Source organism: Amia ocellicauda, unplaced genomic scaffold (genome assembly GCF_036373705.1).
Source record: "Amia ocellicauda isolate fAmiCal2 unplaced genomic scaffold, fAmiCal2.hap1 HAP1_SCAFFOLD_106, whole genome shotgun sequence".
Lineage (NCBI taxonomy): Eukaryota > Metazoa > Chordata > Actinopteri > Amiiformes > Amiidae > Amia > Amia ocellicauda.
The window spans coordinates 202,501-210,000 of NW_027102671.1; positions in this window are offsets into that span (position 1 = coordinate 202,501).

A 7,500-nucleotide genomic window follows, 5' to 3' on the forward strand; every position below is an offset into this window, starting at 1 on the left:
CCGTCCCCACCGGGGAGGAGTAGGCCTGCTGACTGAGCGCTGGGAGCCGGGAGCCTTTCCTGCAGTCAGTCGGTCGGTCAGTGAGTGAGTGAGTGTGTGTGCTGAAGGGAAGCTCCAGCCCGGCGTCCGTCCCCACCGGGGAGGAGTAGGCCTGCTGACTGAGCGCTGGGAGCCGGGAGCCTTTCCTGCAGTCAGTCGGTCGGTCAGTGAGTGAGTGAGTGTGTGTGCTGAAGGGAAGCTCCAGCCCGGCGTCCGTCCCCACCGGGGAGGAGTAGGCCTGCTGACTGAGCGCTGGGAGCCGGGAGCCTTTCCTGCAGTCAGTCGGTCGGTCAGTGAGTGAGTGAGTGTGTGTGCTGAAGGGAAGCTCCAGCCCGGCGTCCGTCCCCACCGGGGAGGAGTAGGCCTGCTGACTGAGCGCTGGGAGCCGGGAGCCTTTCCTGCAGTCAGTCGGTCGGTCAGTGAGTGAGTGAGTGTGTGTGCTGAAGGGAAGCTCCAGCCCGGCGTCCGTCCCCACCGGGGAGGAGTAGGCCTGCTGACTGAGCGCTGGGAGCCGGGAGCCTTTCCTGCAGTCAGTCGGTCGGTCAGTGAGTGAGTGAGTGTGTGTGCTGAAGGGAAGCTCCAGCCCGGCGTCCGTCCCCACCGGGGAGGAGTAGGCCTGCTGACTGAGCGCTGGGAGCCGGGAGCCTTTCCTGCAGTCAGTCGGTCGGTCAGTGAGTGAGTGAGTGTGTGTGCTGAAGGGAAGCTCCAGCCCGGCGTCCGTCCCCACCGGGGAGGAGTAGGCCTGCTGACTGAGCGCTGGGAGCCGGGAGCCTTTCCTGCAGTCAGTCGGTCGGTCAGTGAGTGAGTGAGTGTGTGTGCTGAAGGGAAGCTCCAGCCCGGCGTCCGTCCCCACCGGGGAGGAGTAGGCCTGCTGACTGAGCGCTGGGAGCCGGGAGCCTTTCCTGCAGTCAGTCGGTCGGTCAGTGAGTGAGTGAGTGTGTGTGCTGAAGGGAAGCTCCAGCCCGGCGTCCGTCCCCACCGGGGAGTTGTGCCCGGGCCCGGGCCTCCTGCCGACGGACCGTGTGGCGCATTGTCCCGACTGCGGACTTTCTCCAGCAAAAAGGCGGAGGTGCAGTACCGCCATTTCGCCACACGAGGGACGGAATGGCACCCAACTGCCCCCTGGTGTCGAAAAAGCGCAAGGGCACCCGGGCCGGTCCGCCCCAGGCAGCGGCCGAGATGCAGCACCGGGGGCCCGGCCTGCCTGCCCTGGAGGTCAGCCTGCCAGCCCTGGAGGTCTGCCTTCCAGCCCTGGAGGACAGCCTGCCTGCCCTGGTAGCAGCACTGCCTGCCTTCCAGCCCTGGAGGTCTGCCTGTTAGCCCTGGAGGTCTGCTATCCAGCCCTGGTAGCAGCACTGCCTGCCCTGGAGGTCTGCCTGCCTGCCTTCCAGCCCTGGAGGTCTGCTATCCATCCCTGGAGGTCTGCCTGCCTGCCATCCAGCCCTGGAGGTCTGCTATCCAGCCCTGGTAGCAGCACTGCCTGCCCTGGAGGTCTGCTATCCAGCCCTGGAGGACAGCCTGCCTGCCCTGGTAGCAGCACTGCCTGCCCTGGAGGTCTGCTATCCAGCCCTGGAGGACAGCCTGCCTGCCCTGGTAGCAGCACTGCCTGCCCTGGAGGTCTGCTATCCAGCCCTGGAGGACAGCCTGCCTGCCCTGGTAGCAGCACTGCCTGCCCTGGAGGTCAGCCTGTTAGCCCTGGAGGTCTGCCTGCCTGCCCTGGAGGTCTGCCTGCCTGCCTGTTAGCCCTGGAGGTCAGCCTGTTAGCCCTGGAGGTCTGCTATCCAGCCCTGGAAGCAGCACTGCCTGCCCTGGAGGTCTGCTATCCAGCCCTGGAGGTCTGCCTGCCTGCCCTGGCAGCAGCACTGCCTGCCCTGGAGGTCAGCCTGCCAGCCCTGGAGGTCTGCCTTCCAGCCCTGGAGGTCTGCCTGTTAGCCCTGGAGGTCTGCTATCCAGCCCTGGTAGCAGCACTGCCTGCCCTGGAGGTCTGCCTGCCTGCCTTCCAGCCCTGGAGGTCTGCTATCCATCCCTGGAGGTCTGCCTGCCTGCCATCCAGCCCTGGAGGTCTGCTATCCAGCCCTGGTAGCAGCACTGCCTGCCCTGGAGGTCTGCCTGCCTGCCTTCCAGCCCTGGAGGTCTGCTATCCATCCCTGGAGGTCTGCCTGCCTGCCATCCAGCCCTGGAGGTCTGCTATCCAGCCCTGGTAGCAGCACTGCCTGCCCTGGAGGTCTGCTATCCAGCCCTGGAGGACAGCCTGCCTGCCCTGGTAGCAGCACTGCCTGCCCTGGAGGTCTGCTATCCAGCCCTGGAGGACAGCCTGCCTGCCCTGGTAGCAGCACTGCCTGCCCTGGAGGTCTGCTATCCAGCCCTGGAGGACAGCCTTCCAGCCCTGGCAGCAGCACGGCCTACCTGCCTGCCAGCCTGCCCTCCCCAGCCACACAGCCCTGCCTGCCTGCCTGCCAGCCCTGGAGGTCTCCCTGCCAGCCCTGGAGGTCTGCCTGCCTGCCTGCCTGCCTGCCTGCCTGCCCTGGAGGTCTGCCATCCTGCCTTCCAGCCCTGGAGGTCAGCCTGCCAGCCCTGGAGGTCAGCCTGTTAGCCCTGGAGGTCTGCCTGCCTGCCTGCCTGCCTGCCCTGGAGGTCTGCCTGCCTGCCTGCCCCGGAGGTCAGCCCCAGGCAGCCGGGTGGCCTGCCTGCTGCTGCTAGGCCGCTGCCCCGAGCCGCCGACCCCATCGACAGGAACACGAGAGAGTTTACAAGCGAGAGGAGGCCACATATTCGACACCTTTCGTGCTCGTTTTAGTCTCCAGTCTGTTTTGACGTGTGTTATTCTGAATCTGCTGCTTTAACTCAAGGGATTCTGTCGCGATTGATGCCTTGTCCTTCGCTGTATGTTTGCACTGGTGTTGTAAGTCGCCCTCTGTAAGATCATCATTTATTATCTGCCAAGAAATAAAGATCATCATAATGTTCCCCAACTTTCAGCTTCTGGGGAGTTTGTTCCAGAGTGTGACGACTCTCTCTCTATCACCATCTCTCTCTCTATCTCCATCTCTCTATCACCATCTCTCTCTCTATCTCCATCTCTCTATCACCATCTCTCTCTCTATCTCTATCTCTCTATCACCATCTCTCTCTCCATCTCCATCTCTCTCTCTATCTCCATCTCTCTCTATCTCCATCTCTATCTCCACCTCTCTCTCCCTCTCCACCTCTCTCTCTCTCTATCTCTCCCTCTCTCTCACTGTGTGTGTGTGTGTGTGTGTGTGTGTGTGTGTGTGTGTGTGTACAGCAGTGTCTCCGGTTTTCCTTTTGGAATGCCTTGAAGCCGGGGGGGCTTTGCACTCATGAGAACATAGGGTGTCCTTGCCCTCCTTTCGCAGCCCAGGGCATTGAGAGATCCCTAGACGGGGAAATTACTTTCAAACTGCAGTACCGAAATGTGTCCGTTAGATGGTAGCATGCACCAAGGAATGAAGGAAAGTGCAAAACAAAATGAAAAGGCACATCGCCTGGGCGAAAAATAATCGTAACAAATCAACGGGGGCATTTCTCCGAAAACTAACACCGGGGCAGTGCTCAGGGGGGTCCCACCTCGTGGCCACCCGGTTTGGGGGGCGATCGGGGCCGGTTCCGAAAATCGCTAAATCTCCCATAGCCAGCCCACGCTCCATCCGATAGAGCAATGCCGGGCGGCCGGCCGGCAACTACGGATCATAACAAATCAACGGGGGCATTTCTCCGAAAACTAACACCGGGGCAGTGCTCAGGGGGGTCCCACCTCGTGGCCACCCGGTTTGGGGGGCGATCGGGGCCGGTTCCGAAAATCGCTAAATCTCCCATAGCCAGCACACGCTCCATCCGATAGAGCAATGCCGGGCGGCCGGCCGGCAACTACGGATCATAACAAATCAACGGGGGCATTTCTCCGAAAACTAACACCGGGGCAGTGCTCAGGGGGGTCCCACCTCGTGGCCACCCGGTTTGGGGGGCGATCGGGGCCGGTTCCGAAAATCGCTAAATCTCCCATAGCCAGCCCACGCTCCATCCGATAGAGCAATGCCGGGCGGCCGGCCGGCAACTACGGATCATAAGAAATCAACGGGGGCATTTCTCCGAAAACTAACACCGGGGCAGTGCTCAGGGGGGTCCCACCTCGTGGCCACCCGGTTTGGGGGGCCATCGGGGCCGGTTCCGAAAATCGCTAAATCTCCCATAGCCAGCCCACGCTCCATCCGATAGAGCAATGCCGGGCGGCCGGCCGGCAACTACGGATCATAACAAATCAACGGGGGCAGTTCTCCAGAAACTAACACCGGGGCAGTGCTCAGGAGGCTCCCAGCTATCAGCCACCCTATCCCGGGACCGATGGGAGCACTTTAAAATTTTCGAGTCAGGGGACCAGACGGCCGAGTGAAAAACTTTGAAAAATTTTCTATCTCCTCACTCCCATTGACTTTGCATTAGGGCGACCAGGCGGCCGGCGGAAAAAAAATCATAACAAATCAACGGGGGCATTTCTCCGAAAACTAACACCGGGGCAGTGCTCAGGGGGCTCCCAGCTATCAGCCACCCTATCCCGGGACCGATGGGAGCACTTTAAAATTTTCGAGTTAGGGGACCAGGCGGCCGAGTGAAAAACTTTGAAAAATTTTCTATCTCCTCACTCCCATTGACTTTGCATTAGGGCGACCAGGCGGCCGGCGGAAAAAAAATCATAACAAATCAACGGAGGCATTTCTCCGAAAACTAACACCGGGGCAGTGCTCAGGGGGCTCCCAGCTATCAGCCACCCTACCCTGGGACCGATGGGAGCACTTTAAAATTTTCGAGTCAGGGGACCAGACGGCCGAGTGAAAAACTTTGAAAAATATTCTATCTCCTCACTCCCATTGACTTTGCATTAGGGCGACCAGGCGGCCGGCGGAAAAAAAATCATAACAAATCAACGGGGGCATTTCTCCAGAAACTAACACCGGGGCTGTGCTCAGGGGGCTCCCAGCTATCAGCCACCCTACCCTGGGACCGATGGGAGCACTTTAAAATTTTCGAGTCAGGGGACCAGACGGCCGAGTGAAAAACTTTGAAAAATATTCTATCTCCTCACTCCCATTGACTTTGCATTAGGGCGACCAGGCGGCCGGCGGAAAAAAAATCATAACAAATCAACGGGGGCATTTCTCCAGAAACTAACACCGGGGCTGTGCTCAGGGGGCTCCCAGCTATCAGCCACCCTACCCTGGGACCGATGGGAGCACTTTAAAATTTTCGAGTCAGGGGACCAGACGGCCGAGTGAAAAACTTTGAAAAATATTCTATCTCCTCACTCCCATTGACTTTACATTAGGGCGACCAGGCGGCCGGCGGAAAAAAAATCATAACAAATCAACGGGGGCATTTCTCCAGAAACTAACACCGGGGCTGTGCTCAGGGGGCTCCCAGCTATCAGCCACCCTACCCTGGGACCGATGGGAGCACTTTAAAATTTTCGAGTCAGGGGACCAGACGGCCGAGTGAAAAACTTTGAAAAATATTCTATCTCCTCACTCCCATTGACTTTACATTAGGGCGACCAGGCGGCCGGCGGAAAAAAAATCATAACAAATCAACGGGGGCATTTCTCCAGAAACTAACACCGGGGCTGTGCTCAGGGGGCTCCCAGCTATCAGCCACCCTACCCTGGGACCGATGGGAGCACTTTAAAATTTTCGAGTCAGGGGACCAGACGGCCGAGTGAAAAACTTTGAAAAATATTCTATCTCCTCACTCCCATTGACTTTGCATTAGGGCGACCAGGCGGCCGGCGGAAAAAAAATCATAACAAATCAACGGGGGCATTTCTCCAGAAACTAACACCGGGGCTGTGCTCAGGGGGCTCCCAGCTATCAGCCCCCCGGGTCTGGGGGCATTGTTTTTCTTTTTAATCATTTTGAGCATTTCCCCCAGTTTAGAGATGTGTGCCCCTAGACAACCCATTGAGAATAACTATGAAATGTTCTGAAGTTTTGATTTTCAAATGTCGGTGAAAATTGAAAAACGTCATATATTCTTCAAAGGAAGCATGGGGCGATGGTAGGGAGAGTCCCCGCAGCGTGCCTCGGCGGCGATGGGAGCGTTTTCGATGTCCCCGCCCCCCCCCCATAGGGATAGAAGGGGAGTTAGGTGACCAGGCGTCCCGGGTCCCAAAAATCGAAAAATTAATATAGAATGCTTTTTAATCCAGAAATAAAGTAGGGGGCAGTCCTGGTGAGAGTCCCAGCCACAGCCCCAGTGTGTTTTGGAGCCGTTTGGGGCCGGGTGAAAAACTTTGAAAAATGTTCTATCTCCTCACTCCCATTGACTTTACATTAGGGCGACCAGGCGGCCGGCGGAAAAAAAATCATAACAAATCAACGGAGGCATTTCTCCGAAAACTAACACCGGGGCAGTGCTCAGGGGGCTCCCAGCTATCAGCCACCCTATCCCGGGACCGATGGGAGCACTTTAAAATTTTCGAGTTAGGGGACCAGGCGGCCGAGTGAAAAACTTTGAAAAATTTTCTATCTCCTCACTCCCATTGACTTTGCATTAGGGCGACCAGGCGGCCGGCGGAAAAAAAATCATAACAAATCAACGGGGGCATTTCTCCGAAAACTAACACCGGGGCAGTGCTCAGGGGGCTCCCAGCTATCAGCCACCCTATCCCGGGACCGATGGGAGCACTTTAAAATTTTCGAGTTAGGGGACCAGGCGGCCGAGTGAAAAACTTTGAAAAATTTTCTATCTCCTCACTCCCATTGACTTTGCATTAGGGCGACCAGGCGGCCGGCGGAAAAAAAATCATAACAAATCAACGGGGGCATTTCTCCGAAAACTAACACCGGGGCAGTGCTCAGGGGGCTCCCAGCTATCAGCCACCCTATCCCGGGACCGATGGGAGCACTTTAAAATTTTCGAGTTAGGGGACCAGGCGGCCGAGTGAAAAACTTAGAAAAATTTTCTATCTCCCCTAGGTGACCAGGCAGCCGGAGCTGATTTTTCTGACCCCTAAAACAATTATTAAAAGGTATTTTTTCGCCAAACTAAGACTTTTAAAATTCAAATAGGATGATTATCTACTGCCCCAGTGGGTTTTTGAACCATTTTAAGCCTTTTTGACAGTTTTCATTTTTCCCCCATTGACTTCAATGGGAGTTAGGTGACCAGTCCTCCGACTTTTGAACCTCTCCTGGGGGGGCTGTGAGCCCCCGATTTCTTTGCAAAGCACGTCATTCGATTCGTCTCAGTCCCCTCTATATACCCCGTGTGTTTGTTTTCTCGAAAAACCCCCGGAACACGGTTTTTTAGGGGGGGGGTGGGGGGGGGGTACTTCGGAGCCATTTGGGGGGGGGTAAACGACATTTCCCGAAATTAATTTTAACACAGCCTTCCTCAGAATCGCTTTTCCAACAAAATCCTTTTTATTTCGAGTCTCTACGATGTTCCTAA